General features: G+C 38.1%; 1 protein-coding gene across 24 annotated transcripts in view; it reads left to right on the plus strand.

Moving 5' to 3' along the window:
• Positions 1–22189, plus strand: part of LOC126869373 (bromodomain adjacent to zinc finger domain protein 2B-like) — a 229673-nt gene that overhangs the window by 70154 nt on the left and 137330 nt on the right. The window lies entirely within an intron of this gene.

The following is a 22189-nucleotide window of genomic DNA, read 5'->3' on the forward strand; positions in this document are numbered from 1 at the left end:
ATAAAATCGCATAATTTGTGCATGGCAGTGTACAGATGCACACGGTACGCACACGGACACGCGTTTGTAACTGCAATGTCTTACTTAATTAGAAGTCCGTGGCGTGTAAACGAGACAAAGCCGCGAGTCGACGCATATTTTTGGAGCCGTGGTACGATTCGATCGTGACAGAACGTGGCGCGTCGCGATATGCGAAGCCGCAGAGAGAGAAAGAGAGGGCGGGAGGGAGAGAGAGGAAGCTGGGGTTTACATTTTTAGCGTAGCTTGGCAAAGATCGACCCCGAGGAAGATTCATGCCGGCACACCGTCGAAAACAACTTTTAATACGGCTTCGATCGGCGGAGTGCAATTCGAATTTAAATTGGCGCAGTCGAGTAGCGCGCGCCTAGCGCCGCTGCTCGTTACGAAACTTCGTTACTGCCGAGTATTTTCAACCCCGAAGATCTCGATGGCTCCGGGGCGAATCCATTAAAGGTAAAAGCTTCTCGTTTACATCTGCCGTTGCTCGCGTTCAGACTTTCTCTTTCTTTCCTTTCCTTTCCTTCGCCGGTCGTCGTCCTGTCTTCTTTTATATCTCTGTTTCACGCAGCACGTTACGATTCCTTCGAAACGTCAGCTGGTTAGCGCGACGCTCCTTCCACGTTATTATCCGGTCAACCGATGTCGTATCTGAATTTTCCGTTTTTTCCAAGATCGCCATTTTCAACGAGATAAAGCGTTGCTTCTGCAGTTTAAGTTGGCAAGAGAATCTGCACACTAAATTCGTGATAAAATTGAAATCAGGCCGAGTCTGTGACTCTAAACCAGACGAAGATCAAGAATGGACGCTTTATCTTGGAGAACGTCAAGTTTGACGACTTGTCAGGAATACGTAGAGTTACCTAAGTCAAACTACAGAGGAATAGACATTCACGATGTGAATTTTTTTTTTTTTATTTAACACGTTCGTCGCCACGTTGACGCTCTTCTTGTTCGAGTTAATTAAATATACAATATTATATATAGGTTATACAACATAAAAGTATTAAAAACACATTGTATCATACTTTTTATTCATTTAAAATTAATAATTAATTAATATTAATTTTATTAATTTAAAATATTACATTATGCTATATGGTATTCGTTAAAACATTCCAAACACATTTGAAGTGATTTTGGGCACTTCGGACGATATATTGTAGTTCTTTTCATGTTTTTTCTCGCTTCTTCACGCGAGTGGTAAAACTTTCAAGCCTGTTACTCTGTTCTGTAGTTTCGTTATTCACACTGTTTACTGAACATTTTGAGGATAAAAAATCACTGATGTACGTCTCACAAGTATGCTTCTCGACTAAATCAAAGACCCGAGATATCTGCCATGAGATCCCTCGGAATACTCTAGCTGGAAAGTTTATCGCTTTCTCCATTTCAGAACTAAATATATTTGTCGGAGATGAAAGAACATGGAGATTTCCCGTCTGGAATGTTGGGAAGAACCCCAATACCCTAGACTTTTACTATAGCTACGCTTAAGTAATAAAAATAAGAAATAGTTTCAATGTTCCAATCTGGCTTTATGACGATGGGTTCGGGCTCGAAGTGACATAGCGGGTCACTGGACGTAGCCACGGTCGGATTTGGGCCCCGCAGGAAACAGCCGAAACACCCTGAGCCACGAACGTGTTAATATTTCACATTCACAATTTGTCCAATTTGGACATTTGGTAGAATTTTTCAGCTGTTTGATTATCACGTGGGGGTACCATCTTCGGGTTTGTTAGGTTATATCCTTTATGGATGTGAATGCGTGTATGAATTTATTATACATATCTATTCTTTATTTGATGTGGTTTATCGATTGTTTTACGTCTTCTTTACTTTTCACGTACTAACTCGGATACATGCAAGTTTTTGCTGCGATTGTTAGCTGATTGCGCGAAAGACAGCCATCCTTGTACAAAGACAAGGCTGAAAAATCATAGAACAAAATGAAATAGCGATCATGCTGTTAGAAGTATATTCCTAATTTTTCAAACTTGTGAGATTAAACAACTCGTTTCTTGAAAGATTAAGCGTATATCTCAATAACGAAATTAAGATATTCACGGAATGTGTAGTAGAGAGATTAGACTTTTATCGAGTCATTTAAAGATTACGAGTTCGAGAATTCCTATCAATAAAATTAGAATATGCATAAATGTTACACTGTATAAGGCGTGGAAAACATTCAAACAGAATTGAACAACATTGCGTATATCTGCGTTGGCAAGATTTTAGCTGCGTCGCCTGCATTATGTTCTTTTGCCTGAAAACGCGGAGCGATGAAGAGGCTGAAAATCTGTGCTGGTACGTTGAATAACGCACGCTGGCTGGAAATTCATTCAGGAAATCGGGGGACGTATCTCGTAACAATGGGCCGCGAGTGTACGAGGGCGAGAAATCGGCGATCGCGGCAAAAAAAAAAAAAAAGGAAACAGACGGAAAGAATGGCGGACAATGCGGAAATGCAAGATGGGGAGTCGAGGCTTAAGTGCAGCTGCAGTTTAGCCGTCGAACGAGCTCCATACTCGCTCTCGTAATCGCGCCAGGACCGTACTTACGGACAGTATGGACAGATTCGAGAGAACGCCGGCCGTGTCTCTACGCGGTGACCTTTTCGCGGTGCACCGTAGAAACCGCATCGATGACGCACTAGGTCGAACGACAATCCTACCGTTGACTTGTACTCGTCGTATTCATAGTGAAAAATGCGTAAACCGGGGATTTTCAGCATTTTTCATTTCATGGCACACGCAAACCAAAATTACTGACCCTTAACGCCCCGATTTTTAACACGTTGTTGACCGGTCACGAGTTGACTCGGGTTTTCATGGCCAAACGTTGCCGACCGGCCACGAGTAAACTCGCGATGTGCTTTTTTTCGCATCAGCGTCCTTTTCTCAGTGCGCTATTGGAGATGATACAGTGGAATTGTTGGTCAGCATACCTCGAACTGTGTCTCTCGTTTATGAGACTCGTCAAGTCGCGTCCTTTGTTGTAAAAATAATGTCAACGATGACGGAACGTAGCAATGAAGAATCTTTCAATGAATTACACGCTGATTTTTTATCTGATTGTCCGAGCGATTGTGAATTAAATTGTGGTGACTCGGAGAACGATACTGTATCGGAAGATAGCGAGTCTGATATTAGACCAGCAAAATATCATTAAACCTACGTGTATATTACGATACAATAAGCGCATGAAAGGAGTAGATCGTGCAGATCAGTTTTTGGCGAACAGCAGTATTTTACGAGAAACTTTAAAGTGGTCGAAAAAATGAGCATTTTTTCTGATAAACTGCACCTTGTTCGATGCATACAAAACGTACTGTACCTATCTGCTAAAAAATAAAACAAGATACAAAAAATGTCTACTGGAAGTAGCTAGAGAATGGATAACTGTGGATTCCAAAGAACGCAGCATTGCACCAGACGTTTTTCGAATTTCTAAAACAGCTTCTCATAATGATGCACCCTTCAGGCTTTCCGGACGACTGAGAAACCACGTCTTAGAAAAAATAGTCACTGGCAGAAAAACAGATCCGACTAGAGCGTACAGAGTATGCTCTTCGAAAGAAAAACGCAGCGAAACTGGATATATTTGCAAAAGCTGTTGCGTGCCATTACACGTAGGTGATTGTTACACCGTTTATCACAGGAAAAAGAAATATTAAACGTTGAATAATAAATAAAATTTATTAAAGTTTATTTATATTGCTTTACTTGCACATGCAATTACGAAATAATAGCCGGTGACATGAGATAAATTCTCAGTAAAATCAACGATGTGTTAATTGTGAATATCGACCGGCAACTCCAACTTATTCTCATCATACTTCGACTTGCAAGTTTTTAAGTGGCAGATTTTAAATGCTACAATGACGTGTAAATAATAATATCAAAGTCATTCGGAACAATCTTTACTCATCTCAGAAATAATATAATTTTGATTACAATATTTATATTAATTATAATCGAGTAATGTGTAGAATTTTTTAAAATATTCATTCGAATGCAAACTGGGTTTGCGTTCACAGGTCTCACATTATTTTTATTTCTAAACAATTATCGATAACGACCCAAAAATTCATTTGGAGGGCCAATTTTCTACAGCACATCGAAAGATACGTTACATGGATGTTGCTCAAGACGGTCATCGTTGCTTTTATTTGATAATCTAAGAGTGAATAAATAGTTAGGTATTATAAGTTTCAATAATTCTTTTGTCTTTTCACCGGGTGAAAATTGTGGGCGTTGAGAGAGCGGCCCATAGGAGAAACGACTTTAATCCTAAGACTTGTAAAACTAATACAAAAATCACAATACACCTGGTTGCTCTCTGCTATAATACATTACACACACTTTGCTCGGCCGCCTTCCTCGCCCGTGCTTCTCATTTGCACTTACAGATGTACCTTTCATTCTTAATTACCAGTATTTCTCGGTCGTACATTCACTCGCGAGTCACATTTACGATAAAAGCAACCGCACAGGCCTAAAACACACAGATGTCGAAAGTGTAGGTAGCGATTCACTGGATTACATTTTCATTGGAAGGGTTTTACTCGTCGAGAATCGTCGGATGAACAGTTCGAATTCAGCTGAAGATTGCGCGACGATTGTTATTTCTGTCTAGTTTCTCACAGTTCACAGAGCTATGATATCAAATATCTAGGATCTCGTGTATCAAATTAATTTTGAATTACTCGTCGATCGATCCTCCGCAGCAATTACGCTTCGCGCAATCTTCTTCTAATTCAAAAAATTACCGACAGATTTTCGAAAGTGGGTTTTGGCTCGCAAAAGTTTCGGAATTCTAGCCTAAAATTTGTCTTTTCATCGCTCGGGACAAGACAAACTTCATTTTCTGATCTTCTCTTCGCGAAATAATTCTCGATTTTAGCAACAGATCACGCGATCAGCGTTTAATCGGTGCAATCGATCGGTTTAGTTCCTGAATTGCCGATTGATTTTTGAAATTTGTGAAATTTTGAGATTCTTGAAGTGCCAGGAATTAAAGAGGTACAGTTTCTAGAAGCACAGGAAATCAGTTTTTGAAATAGAAACTTCCAAAAAGCATATTATCAGTAATTCAACACACAACAATTGTGTGCAATTTAAGATTCAGAATCTATTGGGCTGGCAACTAAGTGATTGCTGATTTTCTCAATACCATCTATACTTAGCTGCTAAACATCAAAGTCCTGTTCAAGATATCAGATATCCTAAAACTCGTGTACACGGAATTTATAAAAATATCCTTTCCAAATATCTGTACATTCTGCCAAATAGTGTAACCAACAAGCTGAAGCTCGCTAAAAACTAGAATGATATTCCTAAAAATCAATGGTAGACTCGGTATCGTTGCACGCATCGAAACTCGGCTCTCGCCTAGATAATAGCCGGCAATAGTATCGCGTGTAACGTTGATCACGGTGATGCAACAACAACGGCGTAACGGCGATCGTTTCGACTATGGTAAAGAACCTTTAACGACGATTGCGAAACACGTCTGGCGAGCAAAGTAATCGCGATGTATCGTGGTCGAACGCTTCTCTGAACGATTCTTTAAACGACGCATGATTTGTCGTCGAAAGAAATAGAGTTTCCGCGAATCGCAGCTCAGATATACGGGCTGATCCAAAGCGTTAGGCTTCTTTCACACGGCACTACGAGTAATAGCGATACGCGTATGGTGGACATCGATTATTTATTATCGTTTGTGGAAACGTTCAGGCGACAATTCTTATGATATACGGCAACGTACTACTGATTTTCAGTATCAGATTGATTAACAGCCGGCGATTTTCTTTTCATCTATGCGGCTTCCTTTCAATCCATACAAACTATAGAAACAAATGCTGGTATTCGTACGTGTTGCAATTTCACCGATAATATGCACACGCAAACACAATATCTTTACGTAAGTGCGTAAGTACAAAAGCCTCTCTCTCGGCGACCTCCGCTTTTACTGCGCTGTTTGCTGATCAGAGAGACGAAAAAATACAGCAACCACGTCAGTTCGAAGATCAACCGATTCGCCCACGCATCAAAACTGTCTTACAGTTTTAATAAACAGTTTCACAAATAATTCAATCCACAGTTTTGTTTCGCATTTAGCTCTCTCTTTGCCGACCAAACACTAATTACGAAGACTTCCATTTTGATAAAAATTGTGTATTCTTTATACATTGCGTTGGCAACTAAGTGACTGCGGATTTTGTCATTAGGTGGTATTGACAAAAGCCGCAATCACTTAGTTGCCGATAGATGATGCGAGATTCGTTCGTTTGTTCGAGGTTTGCACGAGTTTGATCGATAGTTCGGTTATTTGTCGTAGTGTGCAAAAGTTATTAATTCATTCAGTGTCAATGTCACATTTGTGGTATATTTTTAATATTTCATTTTAAGCTACACCCACATAGACGACCCAGATAGATAGAATAAGTTCGACACTGCTCTGCTGCTGTCTGCGGCGGAATGTCCATGAGGATTTCTCCACGTACAAAAAAAAAAAAAAAAAAAAAGATAGATAGAATAAAGAAATCGAACAACATAGTTCAGTAGTTGTAACATCGCTTAATTTAGTCGATTCTCTCTCGTGTCAGTCATTTCTCAGCTGTGAAATAAACGATCCACATTTAGCTATCCTTTTATGAGCACCTACCTATCTTATTATCGGCCTCGTTTTCCATATATACAGGGTGGTTGGTACAAGCGGAAAGGGGGTGATTCTACGCGAAAAAAGAAGTCGAAAATATAGAACAAAAATTTTTCGTTTGACGCTTTGTTTTCGAGAAAATCGGCTTTGAATTTTCGCTCGGTACGCGTCCACTTTATCGCGTCTCGTTATAACGGATCTCACTGTAGATCGTTGTCTCGATGGAAAAATTAAAAAAAAAATTTGTTGTTCTATATTTTCTATATTTTCTATTCTATATTATACCATCGAGACAGCGATCTACAGTGAGATCCGTTATAACGAGACGTGAAGTTCGCGCGTACCGAGCGAAAATTCAAAGTCGATTTTCTCGAAAACAAAGCCTCGAATGAAAAATTTTTATTCTACATTTTCGACTTCTTTTTTCGCGTAGAATCACCCCCTTTTCGCTTGTACCAGCAGTTACCAACCACCCTGTATATCGCGATACACGTATTGTCATGTGAAAGAGGCTCTACGCGTCGCCATCGCGTTGCTCGTAGTTTCCGTAGCGCTGACGACGGCGCGTTGGCGAACAGAAGGAAACTTGCGCCACATACGGGAAAGCTCCGTTTCTTGGTGGCGTGCCTGCTTGCCCGTCTACCATGTAATCTTTCGAATATCTGCATTTTGCACTGTTAGGAAAGTTACAACGGTAATCGCATAGCCGCAGTTTTGCCCGCTCGCATGCACACGGTATTTACAGGGAACTCTTGCACAAGTAAAACGCCGCTCGCCTCTCTCTCTCTCTCTCTCTCTTCCTCCATCTTTTAATCGACCTCTACTTTTCGCGCGACAGTTTCCCAATTTCGATTAACAAATTGTCTATTTCTTTTTTTTTTTTTTTTACTTCTGATTACACATAGAAAGGAGAGGATATTGTAAATAGGTTTGAAAAGAGAATAGAAAGTTTTTGGTGTGTTTTAAGGTATGTTGGAACAAAGAGAGACAATATTTCTAAGGAGATTCGAACTTGGATCACACGAGCTTCAACTGTTATATCCACTTTCTCGTGTTTTCCTGATTGCATAATTTTGAACGGCGTTAACGCAACTGTTTAGTATTATTCCATATGTAAATACGTACAATAATTTTAATATTATTTTAATTATTGTTTAATTAATTAATTTAATAATTATTTTAAACAATAATTTTAATATCAGTTAAATAAGATCGGTGGATTTTGTCGCTAGTTTCTATCGATTCGTCAATAGTTTCTTTATTGATCGGTTTGAAAAGTGGAATATCTTTCACGTTCGTGCCAGTGAAATTGAAAATTTCGTGAAAAATAAATTTGGTCGATTTTATTTCTGAGAAACTTTACTATGTACATATGTTCGTAAATTGTTGAGTATACGATAGCATTTAGTTGACTATACGAATTGCAACTGTTTTGTACGTAAGCATTCGACACACATTGAAATAAGAAAGGACACATCGACATACAGACTTCACTTCCGTTATCTCTTCTCTATTAATAATCGGATTAATCTTATCTGGTGATTCCATAGACATCGATTAATGCTTCGTGGAAGCAACAGACGCGATCAGTACAGGATCGCCGCGAAGAAACAAAGGAGAATCTACTGTCTTTGTGCCTATCTAACTGTCAATCGGAAACCTGTGCCACTTGTAATAATACGCTTAGGTGAGCCTTTGAAAACGATCTCCTACTTTCCAATATCTGATAACTTTCTCGTTCTGAACTTGTTACCATTAATTTCAAAACACGTTGTACGTATTGTCGAGACAATGTTCGTCAAGTGCATATCGCAAATAGATTTGCAACATGACTGAAGAGGTTCGAATGTCTGGTGAAAACTTCGAAGAAGAGTAGAATAGAGAGATACTTTTAAGTAGAATCGAATCTTATACTGTTCAGCGGCGTTTACACTTCGAGAAACGGTGTCAAACCTTGATGAAATAAATTCTAAACTTCGACGATCATTTTGCGCTTCAAGTATCGTCAGAATTTTTGTTTGATCGCGAAACGTAGGTTGCTATAGCTGTGATTTGCTCCTCGTAGCGTCACGTCGTTAAACAATTTTCCACATTTACGTTTCTTAATTACAAAGATCTTGGCAAAAGTTTATAACGGATAATTTCGTTCGATCAGAAATAGCGAAAACACGTGCACAAAATATACACAGAACTCACTGCATAGTTGAAAATCTTGTACCATACGAGTGCTCGATAAATACAGGAAATGAAACATAATCTCTTGTAAGCGATAACCGAATCTCATAAATCGAAATTTTTATATTGAAATTCATCATCATCGACTCATCCGATACATACTGCACTCGATTTTACCCATTATTACGCACGATTTCGTTATTGAATCGCCACATTTCTGTGTCGAGTTTCTAAAGATCGGACGTTAAACGATCGACCGTCGTGGATTAATCGGTGAACTCTGGTCGATGGAGGAACGCGGAGGACCGCGGCATTTGTATGCAAATCCGGTGTTTCCATTATCGTTCGCTGTCAACGATTAGAGAGAGGCGTGCAATGCAACGGCGAGAAAGTGAGTCGAAGCGTGCTGTGCAAACGCTCCAGTCATCGAGAGAACGCGCGTTTTTAGCCGCCGCGTCGTCGCCGACCTCGTGGTCGTCGTTATGCCGCGACCATAGATTTAGATTCGATGCAATAAGACACAATACTTTTGATTTACCCCTAGACCTTTTCGAACTTCTATTTCAGCGTTTAAAATCAGCGATAGACCTTCCAGTCTAACTTCCCTTCCAATTTAATTTTATCTCCTTTATGATTTATTCTTTATTTTTGCTCCTTGCTGTCTAACTTTATAACAACATTCTTATTCTTTATTTATTTATTCTTTATTTTTACTCCTTGCTATCTAATTTCGTAACAACATTCGTATCTTCTGTATATACAGTGGCTGCAAATGGTATTGGCACGTATCTTTATTTTCTTATCAGGTTTTACATCTCATTTTTATAGCATTGGATCGTGGTAGTGTCGTGAAAGTGTTGCTAAAATGAAATTCAATATACCTGAACCTAATCAATTAGTATGTAAACACTGTAATACCTTTTGTGTTGAAAAGAAAAATATTTTTATGCTCGTCGCACCGTACTGTCCGCAGTTTCACACTCTTGTTTTCTCATATTTCTGTCAATTCTCTTGTCCCAAACATGTTCATTTCGCTCTTGATTGATTTTACGACCTCGGCATATCCGGATTATATTACAAAGGAAGAAACGTCTGGAGTCAAGAAGTCTCGAATCTCGAGCCCATTATCTCCTCCAGTATGTCTCAAATTACCGTTTCGGTTCTCGGAACATGTAAACTTTACCACCTGACCGATTTTATCACCTCGTCGCATATATCTTTTTCACCGAAGCTGCCTCAAAGCACATGTTCCTGATAAGTCTACATATGTATTTGCAAATTGTTTACGGAATGTTGGATGGTCACGACTTTACTTTCATTCCACGATCAGTATACAAACTTCTTGTCAGATAACGTATTTACCACCTTTTAAAAACGTCCACTTTATATTCTTTTTATATTTCAGCGTCTTATCGTCTAATCTGGATATCTTTAAAATATCGATGCAAGACTGACTTGTGCACAAAAGATTTACAGATGTACACAGGTGTAGAGAATGATAATTATTATTAATATACTATATTACAAGTATGTATATTATATACAGGGTGGTTCTACGCGAAAAAAGAAGCCGAAAATATAGAATAAAAATTTTTCGTTCGAGGCTTTGTTTTCGAGAAAATCGACGGTGAGATCCGTTATAACGAGACGCGATCAAGTGGACGCGTACCGAGCGAAAATTCAAAGTCGATTTTCTCGAAAACAAAGCCTCGAACGAAAAATTGTTATTCTATATTTTCGACTTCTTTTTTCGCCTAGAATCACCCCCTTTCCGCTTGCACCACCAGTTACCAACCACCCTGTATACTATGCTATATACTTTAATAAATAAATATCTTTACAATAGTTGGAAATATTTGCCAAAGGACAGCAAACCCATTTTCAACATATAAACGTGCTGATTTTCGAAATAGTATGTCTGAAAGGTACCTTTGATATTATCTCTAGTTGTTTCTCTACAACGGCCACAAAGTCGTGAAATATTTCCGTGAAAGTATAGTTGCCGAACTGTTTGCAAATGGTTCGCGAATTTCAGCGTGGATGCGGCATTACGTTAGAGCAACGTGCCACGAACGAACGAACGTTACACTAAAAATCTCTGCTCGATACGGTCACGTTACGTGTGCATTCGGAGCTGTCGTTTTTCTGCCTAACGACGTTTTCCCGGCGCTCGTTTCGCAACAATGTATCCGTGTAACTCGCCGCTGCTTTTCTTCACGCCTCGAGATTATTCCAGCTAATCGCAATACTCGTGATAACGAGCAATGCGACCTGTTGACGTCACTCTCGTTCGCTGACATCAGCTGTGCGCTTGTGAACAGTACGTGACGTACTGTCAGTCGATTAAATCGCGTAACGATTGCGAGTATATGTGGTATAAGTCTGGATTCTCACTTTTTGCTAACTACATAATTTTTTAACGTTATCTAATAGATAAGGCAATTATTCGTTACACGTAATTATCTAAATTTAGACTTTGAATAAGACAGGAAAATTGTTAGCGGTAGAATCTAAGGGGAAAGCTTCTATCAGTTCGTCAAATCCTCATTTTATGATAATTTCTTAATTGTTTAATTTGAAAAAATTCGAATCCCTTGGAGTATGATTCGAAGCTTACAGCTCTTGGAAATATTGATAGGTTCGAAATTCTAAAGAGTTTAGGTACGTTTTGAAAACTCGATGAGTACGCGATATTTTGATTACCTTCGCCCAAGCAGTATCATCGATATGAAATATTAACACTGCTATGCACCTAATCGATCTTATTATACGATAGAACCTCGTTTATCTGCATCTCGTTTATACGAATAATATCACGTGTATTAAAATATGTATTCACTTGCGTTGTAATTTACGCGAAAGAAAGTGTATGTATAAAAGAACGGTTGAAATCCTGACAGCTGGATTATGTTAGTGAATTAACACTAGAAATCGATAGTTCACACGAAGCTATTTCTACCAAAACCAGTGAAGACGACTGGTCGTGAAAAAATACGTAATAATAGAATATCTTTATATTTATTGATTTATTACTTTCTTACAGAAGCAATTCCACGTTATGTAGTACATTTTTCGTATTATTAATCCTTAAACGAGGGTTGACACGTTCATAAAATTGTAGAACCAGTCGTTTCGACTGCCGTGGTGTTTCTAGCGTTAGCATTTAGCGATCGATCCGGAATTTTCCTAACAACTGACATCATCGTACTGAATGACACGCGGTAGAAATTTAAAAAACGCGTGGCAAGCTGTAGAAAACGAGGAAAATGGTTAACTGGGGTTCGATAAACAGATTGCGGGACCCTTTTTCACTTTGACAAGTGCCAGTCGTTCTAAGTAGCCTTGATACAAAATTATTTTCAGTTTGAATACGTAAAAAACAAAATAAAATTCATTATATTATTCTTTTAGTTATCGTTGCGAAAGTCATTGCATCATTGCGGGGAAAAATATAACACGAAGTAGGAAGTTCAAAATAAAATTGTAAAACCGTTAACAGGAAGCTATTTCTACCAAAAAGCAGTGAAAATGACTGGTCTTTAAAAAATATGTAATAATAGAATATTTTTATATTTATTGATTTATTACTTTCTTACGCAAGGAGTTCCATGTTATGTAGTACATTTTTGGTATTATTAATCCATCTGGGACCATAATGCTTAAACGAGGGTTGACACATTTGTAAAATTGTAGAACTGGTCTGAGTAATCTAACTAGCATCTAGTAATCTAGCGATCGACTCGGAATTTTCCTCATAACTAATATCATCATATCGAATGATATACAGTAAAAATTTGAAAAACGTGTGGCAAGTTGTAGAAAACGAGGAAAATGGTTAACTGAGGTTCGATAAACAGATCGCAGGACCCTTTTTCACTTTGACAAGTGCCAGTCGTTCTAAGTAGCCTTGATAGAAAATTATTTTCAGTTTGAATACGTAAAAAACAAAATAAAATTTATTATATTATTCTTTTAGTTATCGTTACGAAAGTCATTGCATCATTGCGGGGAAAAATATAACACGAAGTAGGAATTTTAAAATAAAATTGTAAAACCAGTCAATTTGACTTGCCTGGTAGTTCTACTGTTAAAGAAAGGTTCTATCAGTTCGTTAAATCCTCATTTTATGATAATTTCTTAATTGTTTAATTTGCTTTCTACAGTATCGCTCTATTGCTCGGTATAGATCGGTTGGCAACTAAGTGATTACGGATTTTGTCATTAAGCGGTATTGATAAAATCCGCAATCACTTAGTTGCCAGCCCAATAGTATCCTCGGTATGATTTTTCGCAAAAAAATCCCTGATATTATCCACCTAATCCTCGTAGCTATTCGAAATATACCGAGCACCGATAGGTAAATTGCTAATTGGACGATCTATTCGTCGGTGAATTGGCATTGCTTGTTAGTGGTTGTTGCGCTCCTTTCTCTGTGTCTCGCGATCGCGATTCTCGTTGGAAAGTGCTCGTAAGATCGAGATCCTCGATCACGATCGATCCGTCGACCCTGAACTAGAGCAATTAACGACTCGAAACATGATTCGACTTGTAAGGGACATTTTATGGAACAAACTAATTAAATAAATTAATTGAAATATCATTGACCATCGAAATGAATTGTTTTTATTTTTCTGTGCGTTTAATGTCGCATTAATTGTAAGATTATTAACGACATTTTGACAGACTTTCTACATAAAAATCAACGATTCATGGATGGTCTTGATTTTTCAACTGTCTTTAAAGGGTTTAATTGGCCTTTCTCACGAATCCTGTTATCGTTCAAGATGTTGCAAATAAATAATTCCTTGTTGGATGATAATAAGTTGCACGTTTCGAATGTCCTATTCTAATATCGTGAAATACTTGATCTGTTTTGCAACATTCTCATCTTGAGACCTTCTATCTGATTAAGAGAAATTAACGCCGTGGGTACACACGTTTCAAAATTATGGTGAAACCGAACCGACTAACAGGGCTCGTAAAACGTCGAAGAATCTTAATAACCATTCGTTCGAAAAATAAACATTCGTCTTTACGATCAGCTACAGCCACCGAAGTACGTACACGAGCAAAACGAGAGTCAACTGGTTGGCGTGAAAATGACGTTCACCTGGTCCATTTCGATCACGATCCTTCGTCCATTTTTCGAGCGATTGCAATCGCAACTCGAAGTTACGTTATTTTTACACTTCGTCGTTTTATTATTCTCATTTTAGTCAATTGTCAGCTTATTGTCTTCTCGTTTTGCAACACTTTCGTATCGTTTTTCGACAAACTTATTTCCTATGACTTTTGGGATAGCTTTCACAAGATACTAAACATTCTTTGTGTTATCACGATGCACTTGAAATATTATTTTCAATTAATAGAATAAACGAAAGTATCGTTTTGGTGTTGCGACTTAGTAAAGATTACAACAAATCAAATTGTTTTTTCTTTAATACAGTCTCGTTTCGTATTTATAATTTACGTTAACTCAATCTCGATATTCTGAAGCCCATTTCACACCTGCTTTTTCTCTTAAAGACTTTTCAATTAATAGAATAAACCAAACTATGCGACTTAGTAAAGATTGCGACAAATCAAAATGTTTTTTCTTTGATACAGTCTCTTTTTGTATTTATAATTTACGTTAACTCAATCTCGACATTCTGAAGCCCTTTTCACACCTGCTTTTTCTCTTAAAGACTTTTCAATTAATAGAATAAACAAAAATATGCGACTTAGTAAAGATTGCAACAAATCAAATTGTTTTTTCTTCGATACAGTCTCTTTTTGTATTTATAATTTACGTTAACTCAATCTCGACATTCTGAAACCCTTCTCACACTTGCCTTTTCTCTTAAAAACTTTTCAATTAGTAGAATAAACCAAAATATGCGACGTAGTAAAGATTGCAACAAATCAAATTGTTTTTTCTTCGATACAGTCTCGTTTTGTATTTGTAATTTACGTTAACTCAATCTCGACATTCTGAAGCCCTTCTCATACTTACCTTTACTCCTAAAAACTTCATACAAACATGGATTTATTTTTACAAGGGTCACTTCCGAGGAGTTAAGCATGTTTACAAGCTCCATAGTTACTATGGCTTCGTCCTAACGATTTACTATGCATGCGCTTCAATGAAATATTCGACGTTGCTTGTATCATATCTCGTTGCTATCTATTAATACGTATTAAGCTTTTTCGTTTAGCCTCTACGCTAGTAAGATGTCGAACGACTTTTTTCTCTTTCTCGATCCTTCTCGCATGTAACATCATTAATCTTAATAAATAAACACTTAACAACTATATTTAGATGTCGATCGTTACAACCAACTAGTTGGCTTGATTTCGTATTGGCTGTCTGAATCGTGATCGGTTCACACGCTAAGAAACGCTTATCACAGTCAGATAATAACGATATCTTCCGAAAAGAAAATTAAGATATATCGGCATTGATCGTTTGTGTCGATAGTTGCTTTCAATTTAATCCAGAAGAATAGTACGTACTAACTGGAATTCTAACGTTCAATTCTAGACAAAAGTGTTATAGTAGTATAGTGAATTAAATTACATAATAATGACCAAGCAAATGCTAAATAGCAATAAGAAGACTAATGGTACGAATATGCGAATTGCTTGCTGCGATATAATTCGCATCGAATATATCAGCTTCTTGTGCTCTAAAGACTGAAAATGTGATAGTCATTCTTAATGATTTGAATAATTTGGCCTTCTCAATCGCCTAATTTCTCTATTCTTCTATCAGTGTCATAAAACTTATGAAATAAACGCAAACCTGCTAGAGCCAAGTCTACGATAAAATATTCGCAAAACAATCAGGAGCGATTAACCTTGCGAGAATCATCGTGATTCGTGATTTTCTCAGTGTGATCGCGACACTTGAAATTTTCCAAGCATCGAGAGACACGCGTACGATCGTTCTACGCTTGACAGTAGTCAGAGGTGGTCGTCAATGAGTCAGACGTCGTAAACGGAACCTCACGCGGAACTGGCGTGCGCAAAGCGTGCTCAACCGAATTAGGAGCACCATGCTACCAGCCGACTTCTTTTAATCAGACTTTCTAGTCTTAGTTTAGTATTCGTTTCTGCGAATCTTACTCTTTATTCTTCAAAATTTTTGTCTCATCCTGTTCCTGTTCACGGAACAGACAACTGTACAAGCTGACTGTGGGATCGCGAACTGTTCTGTTACAGCACGCCAGTACTATCGTGTCATGAGAGTTGAAACGCCGCAGATTTCTCCAGAATTCTTCAATTTGGAAGTTCTCGAAACTCAAAATGCCTAATTTTCTTCCCTTTCTCGAGGATTCTTTGCTTTCGCGTACGACATTAAACTGGTTTTTCTCGATACGTTCTCGAAACTCAAAATGCCTAATTTTCTTCCCCTTTTTCGAGGATTCTTTACTTTCGTGTCTCAATAAGTTCTCGAGACTCAAAATGCCTACTTTTCTTCCCTTTCTCGAGGATGCTTTGCTTTCGTGTACCACATTAAGCTGGTTTTTCTCGATATAAGCGATCGTAATTAAAAGAGTCTTTAGAATCGTAAATTTTCGGAACAATCGGATTATATCGCGTAGAAAAAGTAATCGAGAGTCGATTATAATTATTTCGTCGTTTGCAATTATTTTTATGTACGAGAAGAAAGCGAAAGATAATCAGAGCGATAGCACAAAGTCTCGCGTTTCTCGGAATTTCCAGGTTTCGAATGCCGCATCCCTATACTTTAAATTTATGAAATTTATGGAAAGGTAAAATCTCAAGCATATCCTTGCTTCGATTTTCTTCCTGTTCGCGAGAAGAGTCCAGTTGGAAACACAGCGTAGGCAGCGGAGGAAACGTGGGCAAAGCGCGTATGACCAGCTTCGAGAAATGTCGTTGCGATGACTCGACATCGCGTCGTCACGGAAAGTCCGACTTAACCTCGATCGCCGCTAGATTCGCGATCCCTCCTCACGCCTGTTGTTCCGTGGAGAGATAAGGAAACTGCTAGCTAGCTAGCGTGCACGAGATTCTCTGTTTCGCCTGGTAGATCGCCAAGTAGACTTTGTGTTTTAGCTCGCAACTTCGCGCGCGAGCATCGTTCTTGGATCGTTGTCGCCTTAGTCGCACCGCGGAGCATTTTTTAGCAAATGGCAATAGCGAGAAGCTACGTACGAAGATATACAACGAACATATAGAAAATAACGAAAGGTGTTGCTTGGAAATATCTATGCTGCGGCGATATTGTTGTTTTCGGTATCTCTTGGTAGATGTACTTTTGGGTTGACAACTAAGTGATTGCGGATTTTGTCATTAGGTGATATTGATAAAAGCCGCAGTCACTTAGTTGCCGATAGATGATGCGAGATTCGTTCGTTTGTTCGAGGTTTCACGAGTTTGATCGATACGTTCGGTTGTTTGTCGTAGTGTGCAAAAGTTATTAACTCATTCAGTATCGGTGTCACATATGTGGTATGTTTTAAATATTTGATTTTAAGCTACAAAGTAAACTAGAGTATTAGGGTATTTCGAAAGTTCGTAGAGAAATTTAAAGGAGATTTCAAGGTAATATATCTTTACAGAATGAAAATTTTTCTTTCGAATTCACTAGGGTTGAGAACGTGTGAAAGTTAGAACAGTACATAAACGCTATTTTATTTATGTTTGTATCAAATCTCTTGATAAGTTTTTTAATCTGCGTGATAATTCTCGATTGTTACCGATTCTTTTCTAAAACTCTTTATAACTTTATAATTTAAACTTTTCTAAAACTGTTTATAATATTCCTTGAGATTTGTGATGAAAAAGAACGCGTGTATTTTCCATTGCTTCCATGCTTCCCTATCGTTTCACGCATAGTATAAGATAACACATCTTTTGTGGTAGGTCGTGCCATAAATAAGATTTTATTAAAAAATATTTCTACAGAATCAAAATTTTTCGTTTGCATCTACTGCGTTCAGGAACGTGTGAAAGAACAGTACATAAACAGATGTGTATTATATTTTGAAAATTTCGATTCGCTAATTTATTTATGTTTATATTAAATCTCTTGACAAGTTTTTCTAGTCTGCATAATAATTTTCGATTATTGTCGACTCTGTTAGACATTTCACAAGTTTATGTTTATAATATTCCTTGAGTTTTTTGATGAAAAAGAACGCGTGTATTTTCCATTGCTTCCATGCTTTCCTATCGTTTCACGCATAATGTAACATGACACACGCCCTTTGTGATACGTCGTGTCATAAATAAGATTTTTTTAATAAATATTTTTGCAGAATAAATATTTTTCGTTTGAATCTACTACGTTCAGGAACGTGTGAAAGAACAGTACATAAACAAATGTGTATTATGTTTTGAAAATTTCGATTCGCTAATTTATTTATGTTTATATTAAATCTCTTGACAAGTTTTTCTAATCTGCATAATAATTCTCGATTTTTGTCGACTCTGTTAGACACTTCACAAGTTTATGTTTATGATATTCCTTGAGATTTTTGATGAAAAAGAACGCGTGTATTTTCCATTGTTTCCATGCTTTCCTGTCGTTTCACACATAATGTAAGATGACACACGCCCTTTGTGATACGTCGTGTCGTAAATAAAATTATTATTGTTGTTACAAAGCTCGATAGCTGTACCAAGCAAGATTTATCAGGCAGGTATGGTTGGTCTTTAAAGTATTGGTATATATGTATTATAATATACATACGTTAATGGACGTATGGCTTCGAACGACCGGTTGTCCGTCAACTTTGCTTAAGATGGTTTCGATGAAAGCCGCGGGACAATGCTATTCTTAGCTGAAAACTGTCATCCTCTTTACAGGCACAATCATACGTATGTTAAACTTGGTGAAATTGATCGAACGATAGTGAACACCTTCCACCTAATTTTTCATCCATAGAGGATTCCCATTAACTTCTCTCTTGATGTAAAATCACATAAAATTCTATGGAGAAGAGAGGAAAGGAAATAAGGACAAGGTTAAATCATATTGGACAAATTAACGATCAATACTGATGCATTGTTAGGCAAATTAGCTGGTATGGCTGTTATTTTATCACTTTATCAATCACAGATAACAAGTTACCAATATTAAAAATATTTGTATGTAACGATGACGGGTTTAGCGATAACCAGATGAAGTTGTACACGTAAATTTTACAAATTAAATTACAAACTATCTGATTATCCTATTTGAGAAAAATGACGAAATTGTACAAGAGAAGTTTACAACTTCAAACCTCTAACTTGTCAATTCATTAACGTTATTAGCTGGTAAATTATTATGCAAGAGGACTTTCAACACCGAATTGCAAGCCCTTTCGAGACTGAAATACGATTATTCTAACAGCCGCATAAAAATTACACTAATATCGCCGTATTATTATATTTCCCAAAGCCGACGTATCAGGCTGAGGCAAGGTTTTCCCAAAAAAGAAAGGGCAGTTTTCGACTTGGCAGACGTTTCGGGAAGCGTTCTCGGTCGCAGCAGGTGCGATCGACGATAAACCCGGAATTTATCCCTTCGACGCTTGTTTATGGATTAAACGAGGATAATACGAATTTACGCTGCATCGTATACGAGCCGAAATTCAGGTAGACGAAATAACAGGGATTTTTATAGCGCGCCAGGATCTGCCTCCGCTGCGGGCGAACGTATCGAATGTAATTGCAAACGTACGAACATTTACGTTTGTTTAATTTGTTTATTCGACGCCGACGACAACAGGTGTATGTGCACAAATCGCGAAAGTGATTTATATAAGTTGTACAAATAGTAACGAGAGAGAGAGAGAGAGAGAGAGAGAGAGGGGGGGGAGGGAGAGAAAGAACGCTGCGTAAATTTACATTTATTTAATATCGAATATATATATCCCCAGCGAATCTGCATATTAATATTTACCTTCGAAATCTGCGCTCACTCGACTGTTTTATTGCGCGCGGGCATTAATAAACGGCCTGGATGTTAAAGAATTTAGAGATGCCCAACTACCCCACCCGTTCTCTCTCTCCTTTCACCCTCTTTTCGTAATGGAGATATTGTAATTCGAAGTGGATCGATGAGTTCGGCGCGGTTACCGCGCGTTTTCATTGTCGCGTTTCCTGGGGAATATCGCGGCGGTAAATATTTTGCTTTTCGTCCTTCCACCTCTCTTTATCTCTTCTATTGTTTCGCCGCTCATCTTTTCCCCTTCGGCCTGCCGTTGTTTTTTGTTGCTTCAAATTAAGCGCCATGCTCGATATTTGCGTTCTTGCCTGGACCGGGCCGCGCGCGTCATATATCGCGCTCGATTGCGTGGGAACAAAATCGTCGGAAAAAATGGCAAAAAACAAAGCTGCCCCTCTCTTTCTACCCTGATATGAAAAACGGGAAAAACGATGCTTGTTGGACGCGGTTGTTTCCCCTATGGCACACCACCCACGTGTTGAGTCACGCGTCATATAATTAAAGGAAGGAGAGAGAGAAGAAAAAAAGTGGAAGACGAGGAGCAAAAAGGAATCGAAGAAAGAGGGAAATAGGAAAAGGAAAAACAATTCTTTAAGTGTCCTTCGTTCAAAAGAGTGGAAGCTATGGTACTCGGGGGAGCACAAACGGTCGACGCGGAATTACGTGGAAATTCCTCCGCCTTCGTCTCTCTCTCTCTCCCTCTCCCTCTCCCTCTCTCTCTCTCTCTCTTTTTATTTTTTCTTCCTTTATTGTGCTATTTTTCTTTCTCTCTTACGATTATTAACTGCTTCTCTCGACTCGATTCGAGTCTTTGTCGAGGTGGATCATACGACACACGAAGAAGAATCAACCAATTCGGATAGAAACGATCGGACGGAAGTGACGGATCTTGGTCTCTTTTTCCATCCACGGTTTTCTTTCTTGCTTTTTCCCCCCTTCTCTCTTTCTCCTTTGGTTCGAGGAGACAGCGGTTACGACTCGGTTCGACGAGTTCGCGTTACGCCTCGTGATCACCTCTTGACGACCACGACGACGATGGCGACGACGAAAGACCGAAGACGAATAAGAGAATCGTTGTGAATGGCGGCTTTCAGCCGGTAATCGATTCGCGGTCAGAAAAAGAAAACGAAAAGAAAATGGGAGAGGGCGATTAAACTGCCGTGCCGGTCCCATTTTCTTTGTACGCCTGTCCCCCTTCCTTCGTCGCCGTCACCCTCTTCAACTTGAAATAATAACTCTTGGATCACGGAACGTTAATTCTCTCCTTTCTCCTTCTCTATTTCTGTATTCCAACGATCAACGAGGTGTCTCTGGCTGTTGAATTAATACGCTTTATCGATACCTTTATTCGAACGCGGATTGCAAATAACTTACGTCCTATTTCTTAAGATTATTTCAAAAATTATATGATTATTAGGTTGTCGGAAAACTTTCTTTCGTTTTGTACAACAGTGCGCGTTAAATAAATGAAATATATGTTTCGGTGAAGAATAACGTTGGTCCGAGGTAATGACACAGTTAAGCGGGCTTTTTACAATTTCGGCTCAAAATTGATCATAGATTAAGTTAAATTAAGTTAAATAAAGTTTCAGCCAATAATCTTTTAGTAGTTAACAATGCTATATAGTTTCATTTATTTAAACATTGAAACTTTGCTTAAACCTAATTCAGATCTGATCTGGTCGAGTGATTTTGGTAAATTTTGAGAATTAGGTGAATTTAGGTGAGAAAATATATTTTCGTTAATTTCTACGAGATGGGAAAAAATTGTTTAATTTGTGACTTTCGTAGCAAGGCAATGAATGGTATATTAAAGTGTCTCATCATCCCTGTTGACGTTTGTAGTTTTAGTAATAAAATAAAACTTGAAAAAAAATACTAGTTCAAACAGCAACAATTGGGAAAAAAGTCAACTATTATACAGGGTGGTTGGTAACTGGTGGTACAAGCGGAAAGGGGGTGATTCTACGCGAAAAAAGAAGTTGAAAATATAGAACAAAAATTTTTCGTTTGAGGCTTTGTTTTCGAGAAAATCGACTTTGAATTTTCGATGGGTACGCGTGAACTTCACGTCTCGTTATAACGGATCTCACTGTAGATCACTGTCTCGATGGTGTAATATAGAATAGAAAATATAGAAAATATATAATAAAAAATTTTTTTTTAATTTTTCCATCGAGACAACGATCTACAGTGAGCTCCGTTATAACGAGACGCGACAAAGTGGACGCGTACCCATCGAAAATTCAAAGTCGATTTTCTCGAAAACAAAGCCTCAAACGAAAAATTTTTATTCTATGTTTTCGACTTCTTTTTTCGCGTAGAATCACCCTCTTTCCGCTTGTACCACCAGTTACCAGCCACCCTGTATATGCAAATAGATGA

Source organism: Bombus huntii, chromosome 9 (assembly GCF_024542735.1).
Source record: "Bombus huntii isolate Logan2020A chromosome 9, iyBomHunt1.1, whole genome shotgun sequence".
Classification (NCBI taxonomy): Eukaryota; Metazoa; Arthropoda; class Insecta; order Hymenoptera; family Apidae; genus Bombus; species Bombus huntii.